Here is a 20,786-nt window from a genome sequence, read left to right as displayed (position 1 = left end):
TACAAAGAAAGTAGGAAAGAACTCAAACGGGGAATTAGAAGAGCAAAAAGGGGTCACGAAATGTTCTTGGCAGACAGGATTAAGGAGAATCCCAAGGCATTTTATTCATACGTTAGGAACAAAAGGGTTGTCAGGGAAAAAATCGGACCTCTCAGGGACAAAAGTGGGGAATTATGCTTGGAGCCCAAAGAAGTAGGGGAGATCCTAAATGAATACTTTGCGTCGGTATTCACAAAGGAGAGGGATGTGTTGACTGGGAGTGTCTCGGAGGGGAGTGTTGAACCGTTGGAGAAAATCTCCATTACAAAGGAGGAAGTGTTAGGTTTGTTAGAGAATTTAAAGACTGACAAATCCCCAGGGCCTGATGGAATCTATCCAAGGCTGCTCAGAGAGACGAGAGATGAAATCGCTGGGCCTCTGACGCAAATCTTTGTCTCGTCACTGGACGCAGGAGAGGTCCCAGAGGATTGGAGGATAGCTAATGTGGTCCCGTTATTTAAGAAGGGTAGGAAGGATAACCCGGGTAATTATAGGCCGGTGAGCTTGACGTCCGTGGTGGGGAAGTTGTTGGAGAAGATTCTTAGAGATAGGATGTATGCACATTTAGAAAGGAATAAACTCATTAACGATAGTCAGCATGGTTTTGTGAGAGGGGGGTCATGCCTCACTAACCTGGTGGAGTTTTTTGAAGAAGTGACCAAAATGGTTGACGAGGGAAGGGCCGTGGATGTCGTCTATATGGACTTTAGTAAAGCATTTGACAAAGTCCCTCATGGTAGGCTGGTGAAAAAGGTTGGATCTCATGGGATAAAGGGGGAGGTGGCTAGATGGGTGGAGAACTGGCTTGGTCACAGAAGACACAGGGTGGTAGTGGAAGGGTCTTTTTCCGGCTGGAGGCCTGTGACTAGTGGTGTTCCGCAGGGCTCTGTATTGGGACCTCTGCTGTTTGTGATTTATATAAATGATCTGGAAGAAGGTGTAACTGGGGTGATCAGTAAGTTTGCGGACGACACAAAATTGGCAGGACTTGCAGATAGTGAGGAGCATTGTCAGAAGCTACAGAAGGACATAGATAGGCTGGAAATTTGGGCAAAGAAATGGCAGATGGAGTTCGATCCTGATCAATGCGAAGTGATGCATTTTGGTAGAAATAATGTCTGGAGGAGCTATATGATAAATGGCAGAACCATAAAGGGTGTAGATACGCAGAGGGACCTGGGTGTGCAAGTCCACAGATCCTTGAAAGTGACGTCACAGGTGGAGAAGGCGGTGAAGAAGGCATATGGCATGCTTGCCTTTATAGGGCGGGGCATAGAGTATAAAAGTTGGGGTCTGATGTTGCAGATGTATAGAACGTTGGTTCGGCCGCATCTGGAATACTGCGTCCAGTTCTGGTCGCCACATTACCAGAAGGACGTGGAGGCTTTGGAGAGAGTACAAAGGAGGTTTACCAGGATGTTACCTGGTATGGAGGGGCTTAGTTCTGAGGAGAGATTGGGTAAACTGGGTTTGTTCTCCCTGGAAAGACGGAGGATGAGGGGAGACTTAATAGAGGTGTATAAAATTATGAAAGGCATAGATAGGGTGAACGGTGGGAAGCTTTTCCCCAGGTCGGTGGTGACGTTCACGAGGGGTCATAGGTTCAAGGTGAAGGGAGGGAGGTTTAACACAGATATCAGACGGACATATTTTACACAGAGAGTAGTGGGGGCCTGGAATGCGCTGCCAGGCAAGGTGGTGGAGGCGGACACACTGGGAACGTTTAAGACTTATCTAGACAGCCATATGAACGGAGTGGGAATGGAGGGATACAAAAGAGTGGTCTAGTTTGGACCAAGGAGCGGCGCGGGCTTGGAGGGCCGAAGGGCCTGTTCCTGTGCTGTATTGTTCTTTGTTCTTTGTTCTTTATAACTGATCAAAAGGAATCGAGTCACCGGGGAATACAGATCACAATTATGAGATTGACCATAGCGAACTACATTTAACCAAAGTGAACTACATTTAAATAGTCGAGATTGAAGAATTATCTGCTATTGACACTTGTGTCTTTTTTATTATGGGCGTGAAATATTCAGGCGCATAAATTCCAGCCATTTAAATGAAAGTCCAGTAGATCCGCACTAAATCTCGATTTCCTCATCTGTCTGAGTGGTTTCTTTTTCCTATTTCTTTGTTTTGAAGAACGATTAAAGAGAAAGATTCTTCTGGGAAATGTGCGCCATTTCCGATAGTTCGCTTGCAGTATCACTTGTGTTAGTCCCCTGGAGCACATACTACAATTCGAACAGTTCCAGATGGTGATTAGCTGCGTTAATCTGCACCCACAAACTCATTAAATTCTGTTGTTGATTGAACGTGATGCGAATATGTGCACAGTGTCGAAATCGAAATGTTTCTTTCCTGTCATTTCGTCACAAAGCTATCAACATTCTTATTTTACAGAAAGCATTTGAGGCCGAGGTCAGAGCAAAGATCATATGGCTGCAATATCAAGATTCGGATAACGTTCAGCAACGAAAGTCTAATACAGATAGGAAATATACAGTAAATGGCAGCACCCTTAAGAGTATTGATAGACAAAGGGATCTGGGTGTACAAGTACACAGGTCACTGAAAGTGGCAATGCAGGTGGAGAAGGTAGTCAAGAAGGCATACAGCATGGTTGCCTTCATCGGCCGGGGCATTGAGTTTAAAAATTGGCAAGTCATGTTGCAGCTTTATAGAACCTTATTTAGGCCGCACTTGGAATATCGTGTTGAATTCTGGTTGCCACACAACCAGAAGGATGTGGAGCTTTGGAGAGGATACATAAAAGATTTACCAGGATGTTGCGTGGTATGGAGAGGATTAGCTACGAGGTGAGATTGCAGAAACTTGGTTTGTTCTCACGAGAGCGACGGAGGTTGAGGGGCGCCCTGATAGAAGTCTACAAGATTATGAGAGGCATGGACAGAGTGGATAGTCAGAAGCTTTTTCCTCGGGTGGAAGAGTCAATTACTGGGGGACATAGATTTAAAATGCGAGGGGCAAGGTTTAAAGGAGATGTACAAGGCAGACTTTTTAAACAGGGATTAGTGGGTGCCTGGGACTTGTTGCCAGGGGAGGTAGTGCAAGCGAATACGGCAGTGACTTTTAAGGGGCGCCTTGACAAGTACATGAATAGGAATGGGAATAGAGGGATATGGTCCCCGGAAAGGTCGGGGGTTTTGGTTAATTCTGGCAGCATTGTCGGTGCAGACATGGAGGGCCGAAGGGCCTGTTCCTGTGCTGTAATGTTCTTTGTTCTTTGTACTGAAATCATACAGATTTTCCTCAATCTAAATTAGGAAGCTCAATAAATGTTTCTGCCAGGTTTTGAACCCGGAACCTTTCGCCTCTCTGCAATATTCAACTGCACTGTATTGCTGCAGTTTCAAATGATTAGACTGAGAGGCCATGTCACTTGTTTCAGGAAGATAGCCGTTACTTTCAATGTGATTGCTCAACTTATCTTGAACTTCAAAATTTGAAAGCGATCGCCTGGCAAATATCTAAGGGATCAATGATTTCTGCTCATTCACTAATGCATCATATTCATCTTCCTTCGAATAATCTCAACCACTTGTGCTGATTAATTAAAGCAAATTACTGCGGATGATGGATTCTGAAACCAGAGGAGAAAATGCTGGAAAATCTCACATGGTCTGGCAGCATCTGTAACGAGAGAAAGGAGCTGACGTTTCGAGTCCAGATGACACTTTGTCAAAGCTCATTGTACAATCGTACTCAGTATTTGTTTCAATATTTAGTATCAATGCATGATTTAACACATATGTCTGAATATCTCTGAACTTGAATATCACTGAATTGCAAACGTAACTGGCCAACGAAAAGAGTCGAGTCACCGGGTAATACAGATCCCATGGTGTTTGTTTGAGATTGGCCATCGTCAGCTTTTAAACAAAGTCAACTATAATTAAATGGAAGAGATTGAAAAATTATCGGTGAGGTATACTTGAGCCTTTTTTATTATAAGTGTGAAACACTCAGGCGCATAAATTCCAGCCACCAATAGGAAAGTCTAGTTGATCCGCACTGAGTCTCCATTTCCTCATCTGTCTGAGTGTTTTTTTTTCCGATTTCCATGTGATGAAGCAAGATTTTTTTAAAAAGATTCTTCTGGGAAATTTGCACCATTTCCCCTAGTTCCCCTAGACTTCTATCAGGCCGCCCCTCAACCTCCGTCGTTCTAGTTCACTTCGAGTATTACTTGTGTCTGTCTTTTTGAGCACACACTCCCATTAGACATGTTTCAGATGGTGATTCGCTATTTTAGTTTGCACCTATGAACCCATTAAATTCTGTTGTCCACTGAACAAGATGATACTATGTGCGTGTTGTCAAAATAGAGACGTTTCTTTCCTGCCAGTGCGTCAAAAAACAAATCAGCATTTCTTATTCACAGAAACCATTTGAGGTTGAGGTCAGAGGAAAGATAATGTTGCTGTAATATCGAGATTCGGATAATGTTCAGCAACGAACTGAAATCATACAGGATTTCCCTCATCTTACATGAGAAAGCTTAACGAATGCTGCTTCCCTGTTTCGGACCGGCGGCTTTTCGTGTTTTAGGAGAACGGGATAACCACTCCACTGCAGATAGCATTGGGGCCTCAATGGCCCTGACTACAATGTTTAACTCCACTTTGTTGCTGCAGGTTTGAATGGTATGATTGAGGGCACATGTCACTTAATACAGCAGCACATCCCTTACTTTCAACCTGATATCTCAACTTATCTTGTTCTTCGAAATTGAAAAGAGTTCGTCCGGCAAATATCTAAGGAAGCGCTGATTTGTGCTCAATTATTAATGCGTCATTCTTATCTTCCTGCGAATAATTTCAACCAATTATACTCAATATCTGTTTCATAGAATCAGTGCAGAAACGGCCAATCGGCCCAACGAATCAGCAGCGACGCCAGAGTATCATAACCAGGCCATTTCCCCTGCTGTCCCCACAACGCTACTCCTTTCCCATGGCTAATCTATCTAACCGAGGGGCAATCCACCTTGGATCATCATTCAATTTTTAATATCAATACAGTTATTTAATATATGTGTCCAAATTCTGAATTTAATATCTCTGGAACAATATTTCTGGAACATGCAATCGGTCTGACTGCATTGTTCAACTCCGCTCTATTGCTGCAGATTCGAATGGTTAGACTGAGAGTCCATGTATCTCAGTGCAAGAAGGCAACCGTTACTTTCAACGTGATGTCTCAACTTGTCTCGAATTTCAAAATTTAAAATAATTCATCGGACAAATCTCTAAGGGAACAATGATTTCTGCTCAATCGTGAATGCGTCATTCTCATATACCATCGATTAACTTCAACCAGTTAGATCCAGTATTTGTTCGGCAATCAACATTTAACATCAATCCAGTTATTTAACACAGATGTCCTCATTGCGAATTGAATATGTCTGAAATATACAACATTGAATTGCAAACATTACTGACCAACAAAATAAATCGAGTCACGGGTAATACACATCGAATGGTGCTTTTTTGAGTTTGACCATGATCAGCTTTTAAACCAAATCAAATATATTTAAAGGGAAGAGATTCAAGAATGATCTGTCAGTTATACTTGATCCCTCTTTATTCTGTGTGTGAAACATTCTGGCGCCTAAATCTCGTTCATCTATAGGAGATCCAGAAGGTCCGCTTTGTTTCTCGATTTCCTCTTCTGTCTGAGAGGTTTTCCCTATTTCGTTATTATGAAGAAAAATTTTAAAAAGATGCTTCGGGGAAATGTTCTCCATTTTCTCTAGTTCAGTTACAGTATCACTTGTATCTGTATTTTTGAGCACACAATACTATTAGGCATGTTTCAGTTGGTGATGAAGTATGTTAGTCTGCATCTATAAACCTATTAAATTCTGGGCGGCACGGTAGCACAGTGGTTAGCACTGCTGCTTCACAGCTCCAGGGTCCCGGGTTCGATTCCCGGCTCGGGTCACTGTCTGTGTGGAGTTTGCACATTCTCCTCGTGTCTGCGTGGGTTTCCTCCGGGTGCTCCGGTTTCCTCCCACAGTCCAAAGATGTGCGGGTTAGGTTGATTGGCCAGGTTAAAAAAAAAAATTGCCCCTTAGAGTCCTGGGATGCGTAGGTTAGAGGGATTAGTGGGTAAAATATGTGGGGGTAGGGCCTGGGTGGGATTGTGGTCGGTGCAGACTCGATGGGCCGAATGGCCTCCTTCTGCACTGTAGGGTTTCTATGATTTCTATGGTGTGGACTGAAAATATTGCTAATATGTGCACGGTTTTAAAATAGGAACATCTATTTCCTCTCATTGCGTCATGAAAATACAAGGTTTCTGATTTTGCTGAAAGCTTTTGAGGCCGAGGTGAGCGCAATTATAACATGGCTGTAACATCGAGTTTCGGATAATATTCAGCTACAATCTGAAATTATACAGACTTCCCTCAACCTTAATGAACAAATTTCATTAATGCGTCTGCTCGATTTCGAACGAGGCCATTTCCCCTGTTTTCCCCACAACGCTACTCCTTTTCCATGGTTAATCTATCTAACCGAGGGGCAATTTAGCATGCCCAATCCACCTTGGATCATCATTCAATTTTTAATATCAATACAGTTATTTAATATATATGTCCAAATTCTGAATTTAATATCTCTGGAATATGCAATTGGTCTGACTGCATTGTTCAACTCCGCTCTATTGCTGCAGATTCGAATGGTTTGGACTGAGAGTCCATTTACCTCCGTGCAAGAGACAACCGTTACTTTCAACGTGATGTCTCAACTTGTCTCGAATTTCAAAATTTAAAATAATTCATCGGACAAATCTCTAAGGGAGCAATGATTTCTGCTCAATCGTGAATGCGTCATTCTCATATACCATCGATTAACTTCAACCAGTTATATCCAGTATTTGTTCGGTAATCAACATTTAACATCAATCCAGTTATTTAACACAGATGTCCTCATTGCGAATTGAATATGTCTGAAATATACAACATTGAATTGCAAACATTACTGACCAACAAAATAAATCGAGTCACGGGTAATACACATCGAATGGTGCATTTTTGAGTTTGACCATGATCAGCTTTTAAACCAAATCAAATATATTTAAAGGGAAGAGATTCAAGAATGATCTGTCAGTTATACTTGATCCCTCTTTATTCTGTGTGTGAAACATTCTGGCGCCTAAATCTCGTTCATCTATAGGAGATCCAGAAGGTCCGCTTTGATTCTCGATTTCCTCTTCTGTCTGAGAGGTTTTCCCTATTTCGTTATTATGAAGAAAAATTTTAAAAAGATGCTTCGGGGAAATGTTCTCCATTTTCTCTCCTTCAGTTATAGTAACACTTGTATCTGTATTTTTGAGCACACAATACTATTAGACATGTTTCAGTTGGTGATGAAGTATGTTAGTCAGCATCTATAAACCTATTAAATTCTGGTGTGGACTGAAAATATTGCTAATATGTGCACGGTTTTAAAATAGGAACATTTCCTCTCATTGCGTCATGAAAATACAAGTTTTCTGATTTTGCTGAAAACTTTTGAGGCCGAGGTGAGCGCAAATATAACATGGCTGTAACATCGAGTTTCGGATAATGTTCAGCTACAGTCTGAAATTATACAGACTTCCCTCAACCTCAATGAACACATTTCATTAATGCTTCTGCTCGATTTCGAACGTGGGCCCTTGCGTGCGTGAGGCAAATGCAATTAGCACTACACCACAGAAACTGTTGGCTGCTCCGCAGCCCAATGGGGCTGAGTTGATATGTTGCAATATTCGTTGGGAATGCTGGAGACCCATTAATCTAAAAATGATTGAAAATGGTTAACAATGTCACAGAACGATGAGAGGCTCATCAATCCATCAGATCTTTGCGAATTATTTTATGAGGAGCTAAATAATTAAGATGTCGTTGCGGGATTGATGGGCCGATGGGCCTGTTCCTGTCCTGAGCAGTTCTTTGTTCCAATTTCAATTTCCTCCTCTCATTCCATGAAGTTGATGTTTCTCCCTTTTAAGTCATTGAAAAATCCCAATTTGAAGAAGGAGTTTCTGCGGAATCGATGGACAATTTGCTTTAACAACCTTTCCCTTACCCAATGGCAGCAAGTATTGGATTTAGCTTCCTGATATAGTTTTCAACGTAAACATATATTTATTTTTGCAATTGATTTTATATCGATTTTACAAAACGAATTTAAATCTGATGAAGCATCTCCTCATTATTTCTGAATTATACCTAATATAACTACATTTACTCCACAACCTTCCACAGAGTGTGGAATATAACAGACGAGAATAAATCACCTACACCTGAAGCAGTCTTCTTGTGCTGTCCTCCTGTGTCCTGAACATCCAATCCGAAAACCTCGAGAATGGATGGAGAATCTGTCTTATTCACACGGACTTCACATAGGCCAACACAGTGGCACAGTGGTTAGTACTGCTGTTTCACAATGCTAGGGACCCGGGTTCAATTGAAATTCCTCCTTCGTGTACACGAATAGGCGGCGGAATGTGGCGACGAGAGGATTTTCACAGTAACTTGAATTATTAATTGCAGTATTAATGTAAGCCTGGTTGTGACACTAGTAAAGATGTTTTGCACACGGACACATCCAGAATATGTTTGGCGTAAAAATAAATACATCCATTATTGCTTATTCTGCAAAAGGGTCCACGTCGATTTGTCAATCAATGATCACCATTGATGAGAAATAGATTTCTGACTGCTCCTGTTGTTAAAATGTTGTGTTCCATCGCAATGAATATCTAACACGATATTGCCGCACTTACACCACACCAGGGAATTCCAGTTCAGGAAGTTTACTCTGGAGCTAGCACGCTTTTTACGTTGCCAATGAGTTCATGTCTCTTTTGTGTGTCAATGGCTGTGCCAATCTGCTTGGTTATCTTTCTTAGTGATTGTCCGTGTGTCTCGTGGAACAAGCTGCCAGAGGTATTAGTAGAGGCCGTTACAAGTTTATCTTTTAAAAAGCATTTAGATAGTATATGGGTACGATGGGTATAGAGGGATATGGGCCATATGGGGGCAATTGAGATTAGCTGAGGGGTTTAAACAAAAACGGGCGGCATGGACAAGTTGGGCCGAAGGGCCTGTTTCCATGCTGTAAACCTCCAGAGATTTTAGAGAGAGTGCAGAGGAGGTTTACCAGGATGTTGCCTGGTATGGAACGGCTTAGTTATGAGGAGAGATTGGGTAAACTGGGGTTGTTCTCACTGGAAAGACGGAGGATGAGGGGTGACCTAAGAGAGGTGTATAAAATTATGAAAGGCATAGATAGAGTGAACGGTGAGAAGCTTTTTCCCAGGTCGGTGGTGACGTTCATGAGGGGTCATAGGTTCAAGATGAGGGGTGGGGGGGGGAGGTTTAATACGGATATCAGAAGGAGGTATTTTACACAGAGGGTGGTGGGGGCCTGGAATGCGCTGCCGGGCAAGGTGGTGGAGGTGGTGGGAACGTTTAAGACTTATCTAGATAGCCACATGAACGGAGTGGGAATGGAGGGATACAAAAGAATGGTCTAGTTGGGACCAGGGAGCGGCGCGGGCTTGGAGGGCCGAAGGGCCTGTTCCTGTGCTGTATTGTTCTTTGTTCTTTGACTCTATGACTCTATGTTTGAGTCGATCGGTTTGGGAATCTATCACTTAGTTTACTGGTCTCTGTGTTGATTCTGTGCAGTATCCGAGACTTCCAGTGAACACGGAGGTGGAGGTATTCATGCATTATCATGGTTAGCAACGCAAACTAATAGGTGTCAGAAATCTGCAGAATAATTCTGGATTTATAACGAGGGACGTTAGAATTGATGTCACTGTCTGGGCATATATCTATATGGTTATATATCCTTATTCGTGTTGGTCTTTCCACGTGACCGTGTGTGTATCTGTTCTCCGCATGTCTGCTGGGTTTCCTCGGGTGCTGTGGTTTCCTCCAACAGACCAAAGATGTGCGGATTAGGTGGATTGGCCATGATAAATTGACCCCTAGTGTCAGGGAGATTATGTGTGCGGTTACGGGAATAGGGCCTCGGTGGAATTGTGGTCGGTACAGAGTCGCTGGGCCGAATGGCCTCCTTCTGTACTGTAGGGGTTCTATGATTCAATGTTCTCTATAAGTGTCAGTCTTTTCAGGTTGCCGCGTGTGTCCCTGTTTCCAATATGCGGCTGAGTGTTTATTTTTTTGTTGTGTACAGTTGTAGTGTTGTGTTAATGTTTGTAGATTTGTAGATTATGATTTGTAAATGGAGGTGTATTTTGAGGGCAATGCCCTGGAAAACTGTAATTGACGATGAACCCTTCCGAAATGGAAGGTAGTAACTGATAAATGGATGGCGTTAGCCATTGGTAATGTATTTTTTCACATTTGTTCTTTGTGTATTTGTAACTGTTTTGCATTAACGTATTTGTAATAAACAAAAAGAAACCAATATGCGGCTGTGCTGTCCACGGGAGGGCGCTCTCTGATCACTGATGAAAGATCACAATCCCTTTCTAAAGGAAGCGTCTGTTTGAAGATGTAAAGATGGGCGGAGAGATGGAGTCACTTTGGACCTCATAACATCCCCCTGACTGTTTCAACATCTCCAATTGCAGATCAGATTCAGACAGTGATCAGTCTCTCTGTTTCTGCTGTTCAGACTCGAACCATGGGGGTGAAACTCTGTCTCACTCTGGTTATTGTCCTGATTACAGGTGTGTCATTTTGAACTTCTGCGTGAAATCTGCCAGTCACCACATTCATTCCCCATTTCCATCTGGAGGGGATTATTCCATTGTTGTTACTCCTTCTAACCCACTGCGTGTCTGTTACCTATTTTCAGACATGAGTAACGGTGACTCAGTGTCCCAGTCAGGACCAGGTGTTGAAGCAGCAGAGGGTGAAGATTCAGCAATACCCTGCAGTTACTCGGGACAGAGTTTAACTGTACAACATTACTGTTCTGGTATCGCCAGTATACACACCGAGCTCCTCATTGACTGCTCAGAGCCGCGAATGTACGGGTCTCAAGGTTTTTTACATTGCAGCGGGAATCTCAACCTGAAACAAAGCACTTTTCACTTGCCCATGAAAGATTTGAAGGTGACAGACAACACCGAGAATTACTGTGCACTGAGAGCCACAGTGAATGAGGCTCCCGCGGGCCTCATACAAAATCTGGCACAGGTCGATAATCAATGATTCATTGTCAGGACAACACATGGGGTTAAAAATCAGCGAAAATTTACTCATAGTTAACCTGACAATACAGTCCCGTCTAATTGTTTTCCCTCACTGAGGTTACTGATTGTCACTGTTGGGAAGTTTGACATGTTTTTACTCATATTACTATCACATCAAGTCCAATCGCTCCCCGATCCTTTCACACAAACCCACAGATCTCCCTGGTGAACCATGTCATCAGACAGACCACACCTTTCAAAAGTGATCAAGTTTCAAAGGCAGACTCAGAGTTGTCACATGTTGAAGTTGCTGGTTAAAATTATTGACTGTAACATGTGTACTTTATAAACAAAAACCCCCAGTTGCAAACAGTCGAGGTAACAATATTGGACGGATATTTTGCTGGAATTTAAAGTCCACAAATGCTGATGCGGTAAGTTATTTAATCAATTTCGGCTTTCACTCGAGGTGTCAGAACTGCTTTGTAGAAAGTTAAACAATTTTTATTTTGCTAGCTACTAACGTGCAGGCTCGTTGGTCTAGGGGTATGATTCTCGCTTAGGGTACCTCGCCCCATTAGCATGCGAGAGGTCCCGGGTTCAAATCCCGGACGAGCCCCGTTTTGACCGAAATATTGTGTTCGAAAGGAGATATTTTGATTTATTTCAGGTGCAAACGGCGGGATGGCTTTCTGCTGACTGGCTCCGAAAAAGAGTAATAAAGGCACAGAATTTTACAGCACGGATAGAGCCCACTGGGACACCCACATGGCAGGCGCGGACACCCATCATGTCTGCGCCTGCCACGTGACAGCTGGACGGGAAGCGTTAGTTCTGATTCTCGCTCCACAGGTACTTCCAGAAATACTGACATAACCCAGTATTTTCTGTTTTTATTTCAGATTTTGAAAGTCCGCAGTGTGCTGCATTATATTAGACTTTGGGCTGACAAGTGGCAAGTAACATTCGCGCCACACAAATGCCAGACAATGTCCATCACAAATAAGAGAAAATCTAACCACCACCTCTTGACAGTCAATAGTTTTTCCATCACTGAATCCCCTACTGTTAACATCCATACGGTTACCATTGACCAGATACTCAATTGGACTCGCCACATAAACACAATGGCTACAAGAGCAGGTCAGAGGCCAGGAATACTGCGGCGAATAACTCACCTCCTGACTCCCCAGAGTCTGTCCACCATCTACAAGGCACAAGTCAGGAGCGTGATGGAATATTCCCACCTCGCCTGGATGGGTGCAGCTCCAACAACACACAAGAAGATTGACATTATCCAGGACAAAGCAGCCCGCTTGACTGGCACCACATCCACAAGCATTCAATCCCACCACAGCCGATGCTCAGTAGCAGCGATGTGCATCTAAAAGACACACAGTAGCAATTCACCAAAGATCCTTAGACAGCACCTTCGAAATCCATGACCACTTCCATCCAGAAGGAAAAGGGTAGTAGACACATGGGAACATCACCACCTGCAAGTTCTCCTCCAAGTCACTCACCATCCTGACTTGGAATTATATTGCCATTCCTTCGCATGGCCTCATTCTGTGGTGTACTCATTTTCTGATTTAGTGCGTACCTCACCCTGAGGCCGTGATCCGCAAAGTATTTTCTCATTTCTCATTTCTGTCATCTCTCCCTCAATGTCAATAAAACGGAGATTGTCATTGACTTCAGAAAGCGTAGAGGAGAACATGCCCCTGTCTCCATCAAAGGGGACGAAGTGGAATGGGTCGAGAGCTTCAGGTTTTTAGGTCTCCAGAGCACCAACAACCTGTCCTGGCCTCCCATGCCGACACTATAGTGAAGAAAGCCCATCAACGCCTCTACTTTCTTAGAAGACTTAGGAAATTTGGCATGTCAGCAACGACTGTCAGCAAGGTTTGCAGGTGCACCATAGAAAACATTATTTCTAGTTGTATCACAGCTTGATATGGCTCCTGCTCTGCCCAAGACCGCAATAAACTACAAAGGGTCGTGAATGTAGCCCAATCCATCACTCAAACCAGCCTCCCATCCAGTGACTCTGTCTACGCTTCCTGCTGCCTCGGCAAAGCAGCCAGCATAGTTAAGGACCCCACGCACCCCGGACATTCTCTCTTCCATCTTCCTCCTTCGAGAGAAAGATACAGAAGTCTGAGGTCACGTGCTAGCCGACTGAAGAACAGCTTCTTCCCTGCAGCCATCATACTTTTGAATGGACATTACCTTGCATTAAGTTGATCTTTCTCTAGACCCTGACAGTGACTGTAATACCACATTCTGCACTGTCCCGTTTCCTTCTCTATGAACAGTACACGTTGTCTGTATAGCGCGCAAGAAAAAATGCTTTTCACTGTATACTAATACATGTGACAATAATAAGTAAAACCAAATCAAATCGTTTCATTTCTCCTGACTTCCAGACTATTCCTGTTGTTAAATTTCCTCCCTCCTGAGTTTCAGTCGTTTCAAATTCCCACATTTTTCACCTTTTCCTGTTGTAATGAAAGGCCATGGACGGAAAAGATGAGCGTTGTTTCCCTGTCCACAAATTCTGCCTGAATTCCTAAGTTTCTGCAGCATCTTCCGCCTTCGCTGCAGTTATCTGATCGGTTTTGACTGACCAAGAGAGCATCTTTTCTTTCAATCAGTGGCTGCTTATAGGCTCCTTGGTGTAGGGGTATGAATCGCATTTTGGTATGCCTTAACCACCGACATCCCGAGTTGAAATCCGAGACTAGCCCTACTGTTTCTTCTTATCCCTGTTACATCAAAACATCGAAACCAGGAGTAGGTCATTGGAACATCATCTCCCATTCATTGTTGTCATGCCTGATAATCAAATTCAATACCCTGATCCACCATTTAGCCCCAAGAGCTATATTAAACTTCTCTTGAAATCATAGTGTTTGGCCTCAACTACTTTCTGTGGGAGTGAACTCTGCAAATTCACCACTCTCTGGCTGAAGGAAGTCTCATCATCTCAGCCGTTATCCTCAAACTATTATCCCGAGTTCTGGACTCCCCACTAACGAGAACATTCTTTCTGAATCTACCCTGTTTCATCCGGTCAGAATGTTATAAGGTTCCATTAGAATCATAGAATCCCTGCAGTACAGAACGAGGCCAATTCGGCCCATCAAGTCTGTACGGACAACAATCCCATCCAGGCCCCACTCCTGTAACTCCATGCATTCACCCTGCTACTCCCCCTGACACGAGGGCCAATTTAACACGGCCAATCAACATTAGCCGCACATCTTTGAACAATGGGAGGAAAGCGGAACACCCGGAGGAAACCCATGCAGATACGGGGAGAATGTGCAAACTCCACACACACAGTGACCCGATGCCAGATTTGACCTCGGACTCTGGCGTTTTGACGCAGCAGTGCTAACCAATGTGCCACCCAAAACATATCTGCCCAGAAATAGCCAGGATAAGTTGGCAAGAAATGCATTTGCCAATGTTGGACACCTAAGTGTTAAAATAAGCCGCATCCCAGAAGGGACGCGAACACACGCTCACTTGGTTTAGGAAGCCAGTGCCTTACGCATTAGGTCACTAGAGCTATAGGTGAGCTACTGCTGCAGCTTGAAGAAGCTGTATATCTCCATCCACATAGACAGTGACTAACCCCAGAATCGAAACCAGGTCCCTGGTATTGTGAGCCAGCAGAACTAACCACTGTGCCGCTCTCTCCCACGAAGATTTTATCAGATTTCATGAGCTGCAGATTTTGTTTCTTTCTTTGCATTGCTGACTCGGGGATTGGTTCACATGGGGTTTCGTTTGAGAATCTGAGCACAAACTGTGAGAAATATATCAACACAACACAATCGCTCGAAAATAAAGATATGATCAACAGGGTTGGCTATGTAACTTGACGTTCATTTTATCTCCATTCACCTCGTCAGCTGGCCCCATGATTATGGGTTCAGTGAGCTGCCTTGATGTTTCTTTTTGTTCGTGTGGGTGTCGCTGGCAAGATCAGCATGCGCTGCCCATCAGTATTTACCCTTGAGAAAGTAGTGGTGAGCTGCATTCTTGAAACGTTGCATCCATTTGTACAGGTACACTTACAGTGCTGTTAGGGAGGGAATTCCACGAATTTGTCCCAATGACAGTGAAGGAACGGCGATATATTTCCAAATCAGAATGCTGAGGGACTTGAGGGTGGTGTTGGCTGTGTGGCTTTGGAGGGGGGGGGGGGGAGGGCGTGGGGGGGGGGGGGGGTAGGGGGGGCGGTGGGAGGGGGGGTGGGGCGTGGGGCGGGGTGGTGGTGGCGGGAGCTGCCGGATGGAAGCGGTCATGGGTTTGGAAGATGCTGTCTAAAGTGCCTTTGGTGGATTTCTGCATCATGCAGACAAGTGGAGAGAGACTAACTGATTTTCTTTTGCATCCGTATTTACGGAAGAAACGGGCATGGAGTCTACGGAAATAGGGCAAACAGGTAGGGAGGTCATGGAACCTTTCCAGATTAAAGGGGAAGAGGTGCTCGCTGTCTTGAGGCAAATCAGAGTGGATAAATCCCCAGGACCAGACAGGGCATTCCCACGGACCTTGAGGGAAGCTAATGTTGAACTTGCAGGGGTCCTGGCAGACATATTTAAAATGTCAGTATTCACGGGGGAGGTGCCGGATGATTGGAGGGTGGCTCATGTTGTTCCGTTGTTTAGAAAAGGTTCCAAAAGGAATCCTGGAAATTATAGGCCAGGAAGTTTGACATCGGTGGTGGGCAGGTTATTGGAAGGTGTGATAAGGGATAGGATCTACAAATATTTGGATAGACAGGGACTTATTAGGGAGAGTCAACATGGCTTTGTGCGTGGTAGGTCATGTTTGACCAATCTATTAGAGTTTTTCGAGGAGGTTACCAGGAAAGTGGATGAAGGGAAGGCGGTGGATGTTGTCTACCTGGATTTCAGCAAGGCCTTTGACAAGGTCCCGCATCGGAGGTTCGTTAGGAAGGTTCAGTCGCTAGGTATACATGGGGAGGTAGTAAATTGGATTAGACACTGGCTCAATTGAAGAAGCCAGAGAGTGGTTGTGGAGGACTGCTTCTCTGAGTGGAGGCCTGTGACTAGTGGTGTGCCGCGGGGATCGGTGTTGGGTCCATTGTTGTTTGTCATCTATATTAATGATCTGGATGATAATGTGGTAAATTGGATCAGCAAATTTGCTGATGATACAAAGATTGGAGGTGTAGTGGACAGTGAGGAAGGTTTTCAAAGCCTGCAGAGGGATTTGGACCAACTAGAAAAATGGGCTGAAAAATGGCAAATGGAATTTAACGCAGACAAGTGTGAGATATTGCACATTGGAAGACAAGCCAAAGTAGAACGTACAGGGTAAATGGTGGGACTCTGAAGAGTGCAGTTGAACAGAGGGATCTGGGAATACAGGTACAGAATTCCCTAAAAGTGACGTCACAGGTGGGTAGGGTCGTAAAGAGTGCCTTTGGTACATTGGCCTTTATAAATCGGAGTATCGAGTATAAAAGTTGGAGTGTTATGGTAAGGTTATATAAGGCATTGGTGAGGCCGAATTTGGAGTATTGTGTACAGTTTTGGTCACCTAGTTACAGGAAGGATGTAAATAAGGTTGAAAGAGTGCAGAGAAGGTTCACAAGGATGTTGCCGGGACTTGAGAAGCTGAGTTATAGAGAGAGATTGAATAGGTTGGGACTTTATTCCCTGGAGCGTAGAAGATTGAGGGGAGATTTGATAGAGGTGTATAAGATTTTGGTGGGTATAGATAGAGTGAATGCAAGCAGGCTTTTTCCGCTGAGGCTGGGGAGAAAACAACCAGAGGGCATGGGTAAGGGTGAAAGGAGAAAAGTTTAAAGGGAATATTAGGGTGGGCTTCTTCGCGCAGAGAGTGGTGGGAGTGTGGAATGAGCTGCCGGATAAAGTGGTAAATGCGGGGTCACTTTTAACATTTAAGAAAAACTTGGACGGGTTCATGGATGAGAGGGTGTGGAGGGATATGGTCCAAGTGCAGGTCAGTGGGACTAGGCAAAAAATGGTTCGGCACAGACAAGAAGGGCCAAAAGGCCTGTTTCTGAACTGTAAGTTTCTGTGGTTTTCTATGGTTTTCTATGGTTCAGACTCACTCTGGTCACAATGTTTGCCTAACGCTCTGCTATTTTGTGAGGCTCTGACAGTTTTTGTACAGGTTCAGCCCAGTTCTGTTTCTCTGTGGGTCTCAATGCGCAATAACACACGCCAGAGGGTGCCAGCTCCGTTTTAGACACTTTCAGCGGGACGGTGCGGGTTGTGCAATTGAGCTCCGCTAAAAAACGGTCCTCTGGGAATCTCTCTGTGTTCTCGCTAACTCTATGTCTCGTCAGCAGGAACTCCATGGTCCCGCTGGGATACTGACGGTACCAGAATAAGTAAGGGGTGTTGCTTGTAGCTGTATAATCACAGAGCAACTGAACATCATCTCCTTCAGTGACGGTGACTGCAGCCGCTGTTTGTGAAACAGAATCTCCTCCACGGTGTCCTGGAAGAACGCAAAGAAATATTGAACTAAATGCGGCTTCGCATTAAACATCACATACCCCCCTTCCCCCCAACACCTCCCTCTCCCCCCCCCCCCCCCCCCCCCGGCCACTCCCCAGAATCTGCTGTCATCTTGAACAATAATCTCAGAGATAAATCACACAGCAGAACAGAAGCATATATTTTTCACAGTTCAGTGGCTGGAAAGGGAAGGTGCTTGTGGCGATTAAATAACATTTACACTATAAACACCGTACGTTCTAACGAGATCAGTTCAATGTCTTCAGTTCATGTAACTGGAAACTGCTCACGGACTGTCTGTTTGAAGTTTGATGTTTGCCAAAGTTATTCGCTGATATCAGAGGAGCTTGAATCCCAGCCCAAACTATTCTCCTTCGTTCCCTCGGGGAAATGTGACTAATCCCAACAGTATTCAGCGTTGAGGCCAGCGAGAACGGGATAACGTTTCCATGTTGAGATCAATAAATTCCCTGATCATCTACCCCTACCCATAGAACCATACAACCATAGAAAATTACAGCTCAGAAACAGGCCTTTTGGCCCTTCTTGTCTGTGCCGAACCATTTTATGCCTATATTGAGCGAACCGCTCAACCTATGTTGAGGCTCTATGTCTTCTTGGAGGAGATCTCCAAAACATTCAATTATCCCCGTAGCTCCGTGAAATCTCTATTTAACTAACCGTTGCTCTCAAGAGTACAGTCCGGTCTCTATAACCTCACCACAAAACTGAATTTCCTCATCTCTGGACATGATGCAAGGCGGATAATTGAGCAGAGATTTTGGAAAATATTGTCAGTTGGCAGTTGGGGAAAATGGAGAAGGAAGCAAACAAGAAAACACTGTCTCCAGCTTTGCGAATCTTTAGAAACTCTTTGGGAACCGGAACCAGAGGAGATTGAAGGGTGAACTGTCTGACAGTTGTGGGAGAGTTGGTTCCCGGTGACATGGATGTGTCTGCAATGGATGGGCTCTGACTGTTAGACTTAACTAACCCATTAGAAATCCATTCAATTATTCCATTCTCTCAAACTCATTAATTATTCTCTCTTTCTCCGTTACACGGTGAGTGAGACAGGGAAAAGCAGCAATCTTCCAGCCCCCACTCTCCAAACATCCCCTGCCAGCAAAAAGGACTGACGACTTAGCTGTGTCTGTTTTCTATGAAATGGTGAAGAATAAATATTAAATATTTCGATTGATACCCAATTGAGTTCACATTTCACAATAAACTTCAATTCGGAAACTTCAGAGCAGTGAGTTTTGACAACATTTCTGCCCCGTTTAGCGCCTGGGACCTGCGCAAATATGAATAGAATGTGATTATCCCTTCAATACACAAAGTCCGCTCAGGATAAAAGCGACTTGATGGTCAACTGTACAGTCTGAGTTAACTTTATATCCTGATTTGTGGAAGTACAATTCGGCTAAAAACCATTTTTCATGCGGCAGAGAAATTCATCTACCATTAGAATCAGTAAATGACATTTGTGCCATTTCTTTTCTCTTTTACCATGTCTGGGTGGCCGGGGGGTGGGGGGGGGGGGGGGGGGGGTGGCGGTAGGGGGGGTGTGGGGGCGGTAGGGGGGAGGGTGGTTGCACTGTGGCACAGTAGTTAACACTGCCATCTCACAGTGCTAAAGATCGATTCCCGGTTGGGTCTCTGTCTATTTGACGTTTGCACTTTCTCCCCGTTGTTTGCATGAGTTTCCTTTGGATCCTCCGGTTTCTTCTCACAGCCTGAATGGACGTGCTGGTTCGGTGCATTGACCCGAACAGCCGTCGGAGTTTGGCGACCAGAGAATTTGACAGTGTCTTCGTTACAGTGTTAATGTAAGCCTTACATGTGACTAATAAATAAACTTTATTTTAACTGAGCATTTTGCAGAATAACATTTCACACTTGGGAAGTGCAACTGCAGTGAGGCTGAGAGATAATGTTTTCTTTCAATATTTAACAACAAAAGAAAATGAGGTAACTTTTCCTCACACTGAGAGATGAGTTAGTTCGTTTTCTATTTCACACAGGAAACCTTTCATATGTTAAGTGAATGTATAAAACACCACACTTCAGAAACTCTGAAGTACAATCAAATTGCACGGTTCGACACCCCAGTCTGTTGCAGAGTTGTCGAGCATCGTTTCTGTCTGTAATAATTATCACATTCACCTAAACACACGAAAGATTCCCGATTCGAAAACGGGAGGAAACATTTTTAGATACGTTCACCTCGGGGTGAGGAAAATTGAAATAATTCACGTTTATTGCTGAATATTAGCTGAATACAGTAACTTACACGATGTTACATTTCGCCTTCCCTCCACATTTCTGTACACACTCAAACCCGACAGATTATCTTTAACTGGCTCCCGTTTCCAGCTCTGTCAGTTCAGAAAGCTTCTTCAAACTTGCACATTCGGGCTTTTCTTTCGGTCATTTGTGAAACACTGGCGTCGCTGGCCAGCATTTAATGCCCACCCCGGTTGAGTTGCAAGCATATTGCTGTAGTTCTGGAGTCACAAGTAGGCCAGATAATAACAGCAGATTTCCTTCCTAAAATACATGAGTGAAGCATATGGTTTCCTCCAACAGTCGGAAATTGTTTCATGGTCATCAATGCGAGGTTTGATTTATTGAATACAAATTCCACTACCGACCGTAAGCGTCCCCAAAATGGTAGTTGGTCAAGCGATAGTAGCACCAACACCATCTCACGTGCTCCAGGTGAGGCTCGAACTCACAACCTCGGCATAGCCCGCTAGCTGTACTGCTCTATAAGTACCGCGCGCTAACCGATTGCGCCACTGGAGCACTGCTTTGGGCTGATTTTTGTCAGATTATTAAAGACTTTTACAGCGCCACCTCCGTTAACAACAGTCATTCGAGGCAACAGAGACGGGGAACAAACGCATCAATGATTCTCTCTTCACCAGCTCCACAGTAAGTGAGACAGGGACAAGCAGCAGCATTTTACCCCGCATTCTCCAATCATCCATCCGCTGCCAGCAGAAAAGCGGCGACTGCCGC

General features: G+C 44.2%; 1 protein-coding gene and 2 non-coding genes across 3 annotated transcripts in view; 2 read left to right on the top strand and 1 right to left on the bottom strand.

The window, feature by feature from the left end:
- LOC144484535 (uncharacterized) overlaps positions 1–20,786 on the top strand; it is a 303,312-nt gene that overhangs the window by 86,541 nt on the left and 195,985 nt on the right. The gene's annotated exons all lie outside the window — the stretch shown is intronic.
- trnap-agg (transfer RNA proline (anticodon AGG)) lies at positions 11,756–11,845 on the top strand. The gene is given in 2 exon segments: positions 11,756–11,791; positions 11,810–11,845. It is a non-coding gene; the product is annotated as a tRNA-Pro (tRNA).
- On the bottom strand, positions 20,476–20,570 carry trnai-uau (transfer RNA isoleucine (anticodon UAU)). Its single transcript has 2 exons — positions 20,533–20,570; positions 20,476–20,511 (listed from the first exon to the last, which is right to left on the bottom strand). It is a non-coding gene; the product is annotated as a tRNA-Ile (tRNA).

This window comes from Mustelus asterias, unplaced genomic scaffold (assembly GCF_964213995.1).
Source record: "Mustelus asterias unplaced genomic scaffold, sMusAst1.hap1.1 HAP1_SCAFFOLD_114, whole genome shotgun sequence".
In the NCBI taxonomy this organism is placed as follows: Eukaryota; Metazoa; Chordata; class Chondrichthyes; order Carcharhiniformes; family Triakidae; genus Mustelus; species Mustelus asterias.
This window is presented reverse-complemented; position numbering and strand designations above follow the sequence as displayed.